Genomic DNA, 2,826 nt, shown 5'->3' with positions numbered 1-2,826 from the left:
ATAAAATAAGATAACCCTCTCCTCTGTTTAGCTTATTCTTGTTATTCACTTGACCGTTTCTTCATATGGCTGTTCTACTCACCACAGATGGTTCTTGCTCAGCTCTGTCTTCCCTGTGTCCGGCCTCGAGTAGGAATCAAATATGTCTTGAGCGAATGGATGATTCCATGGACGATCAGATGGATATCAGCCACTGCTCTGATGTCGGTCAGCATCGTGAGGATAGAGTAGGGGTCAAAGAGTCCATTGCTGCCTCGTTGGGGAAGACAGATTAGGGACAGTGGTGTGCTAGAGCCGATCTTGCTCCAGAGAGTCACTTGTTAGCACACCTTCCCAATTCCATGTTCAGTGATCTTACGTTTGTAGCTTGAAATTGGCCACGGTGAGATTATTTATACCGTGAAACTGGAAAACACTAAAAATCAGCCATGCTCTTCCCCCAAGAGCTGGTTGTTAAATATTTACCAGCATACCACAGACTGGAGCAATGAAAACATGTAGACCAAATAATCCTAAGCCTATACGGAAAAAGACCCATGGTAAGTGAAACATGAAGTCAGAGTTGGAGGAATCTATCACTCTGGGGCTGTGGTGCTTGGTGACAAAGCTTTAAGTTATCCCTGACTTTTTTTTTTTCCTCCAGATTTGGAAAGTCTTAGTATCCTGAGGCTCCCTATTAGGGAAAGGAGCTGAATCTTTAATAGCAGCTTCGATGAACAAAAGTGAGGGCCGCAGGGGGCACCTGGATTTGAACCAGGGACCTCTTGATCTGCAGTCAAATGCTCTACCCCTGAGCTATACCCCCTGATGTAGGTTGGGGCCTAAGTAATACCTTTTACCTGTGTAGCCACACCCAACATCCCTATAAATTTTCACTACAAACGTTCACTGGCTGGGCCTCCTGGAAGCTGCCAAGCCTTCCTCACTACAGTTTTATCTCTCTGATGCAAAACAAGCAACAGTTTCCCCTCCCTATAGCTACCTCCCTGCTTTTTCTGGAAAAGCACTGACACCGACATTTATAACTGGAAGGGGCCCCAGAGTCGCTAGTCTCTATGCCATTCACGGTGGGCATCTGATTGCAGAGATTCAAGATTACTAGTCTTCCTACCACAGAAAGCCCTTTATTAATAGGATCAGAACCTGGATCCACTCTTCCTGACTTTGGGTTTAGAACCCTGGGTTCCATAGGCTATATAGCATGCCCTTGGATTTTGTTCTAAGGAGGGCGGTAAGCTACTGAGCAGAGCAGGAAATGTGGTCTCACTCATGTTTGAAACAATCATCTGGGTGGAAATAGGAGGAGGGGAAGAACAGAAGGGGGAGACCTGTGAGGAGAGTATCAGGACGGGCCAGGTGGGGGCCGGACCCTGGTCCTTGACCGCAGGTCCCAGTGGGGGGCCAAGAGAACCGCTCAGATGCAGACACATCTGACAGCGGAGCCCACAGGTCTCGCTGCCGGCTTTGGAGGCAAAAGAAAGAGGTGACCCAACAGTGGCTGGCAGGTGTTTGGCCCTGGTTGCTGGGGGAAATCCTTGCACTTAGGTGGGCACCACGGATGGAGCAGGGAGCTGGTTGGGAGTGAGAACTCATCATTCGCTTCCCTCTCTGTTTGGTGTGAGAAGCGTGTTAGTTGTCTGCATGAGGGTATCAGGTGTGAGATGCTGGCTCTGGGAGGAGGCTGCAGGTACCACTGGAGGGTCACCCACGGACTTTTCATGTCCCTGTTTCTCCCCAGGGCTCATCTCCTTTCTCTGTCGCTGTGGCTGGTGGGGTTCTGCTCTAATACACGCGCTCAGGTCTTGCCCAACTGACAAGCCCTTCCTTTGCCCTCGTGCTTAAGTATTAGTTTACCTGGGTTCAGAATTCTAGGCTGGAGGTTGTTTTTCTTCATCTGTAAAAAATATTTATTTTATAATAGCATAAAATATCAATAAAGACAACTTTATTCAATTATTCATCTCACCAAAGAGAAAAGAAAGTTTTAATTTCAAAATGCCATGGTTCAAGTGTCTACACAGGTAAAAGGTTATGCATATCAGTGCTTACTACTTTGGATTATAATTCTCAACTACAACTTATTTTTTTTTTAATAGCACACACAGTAAAGGAAGGAACTCCATGATTTAGAAAATATACATTTCAAACAATCCTTGATAATTATGACCATCCCGGGCTTAATCTGAAAATATTTATGTTTGTAAATCCATAGACATTTAACAATGCAAGCAGTACATTTGGGGCTGTGGTGATTTGAGATATAGTTTGAGTTTTTTACTTTGGGGAGAGATGGGGGGTGGGGGGAAGGTCTACTAAAATACAGACCTGCCCGTTAGATCTATTTAATTTTACTTTCTTTTACTTATGTATATATTTTCACTTGAATATACAGCTTTTTAAAAGAAGAATGTTTTCCTGATTATAATAAGGCAATAAAGGCGGTACTAGAACCAAGGGACAAGATGGTTGAGTGATAACTGCTTTCGCACAGTAGAGGAAAATCAAACAAGAACCGGGCTCTGTGGGAAATGAAGGGGAAGCTTCATCACTCAGGGCATCACTCTGAACGATGAGGTTCTGCAGGCCCCCTGAGTGAAAGACAGTCGCAGTGTCCTGGAAGGTACCTGGGTATTGCAACAGGTTAAAAGATGTCAGTTAGAAGTCAACATCATCTGTGGGGGTATAGCTCAGGGGTAGAGCATTTGACTGCAGATCAAGAGGTCCCCGGTTCAAATCCGGGTGCCCCCTGGATATTTTCTTTCCGCGTCATCCCGGGTCCGGCAGTGGTTTCACCCTACCTATTAATTAGGCGGCTTTTTAATTGGT

At 45.6% G+C, this 2,826-nt stretch overlaps 2 non-coding genes across 2 annotated transcripts; one reads left to right on the top strand and one right to left on the bottom strand.

Moving 5' to 3' along the window:
• Positions 1-733: 733 nt before the first annotated feature.
• TRNAC-GCA (transfer RNA cysteine (anticodon GCA)) lies at positions 734-805 on the bottom strand. Its single transcript has one exon. It is a non-coding gene; the product is annotated as a tRNA-Cys (tRNA).
• Positions 806-2,676: 1,871 nt separating this feature from the next.
• TRNAC-GCA (transfer RNA cysteine (anticodon GCA)) lies at positions 2,677-2,748 on the top strand. The gene has a single exon. It is a non-coding gene; the product is annotated as a tRNA-Cys (tRNA).
• The last annotated feature ends 78 nt before the right edge of the window (positions 2,749-2,826 follow it).

This window comes from Panthera uncia, chromosome A2 (assembly GCF_023721935.1).
Source record: "Panthera uncia isolate 11264 chromosome A2, Puncia_PCG_1.0, whole genome shotgun sequence".
NCBI lineage: Eukaryota > Metazoa > Chordata > Mammalia > Carnivora > Felidae > Panthera > Panthera uncia.
Note: the sequence above shows the minus strand (reverse complement) of the source record. Positions and strands in the feature narration are given on the sequence as shown.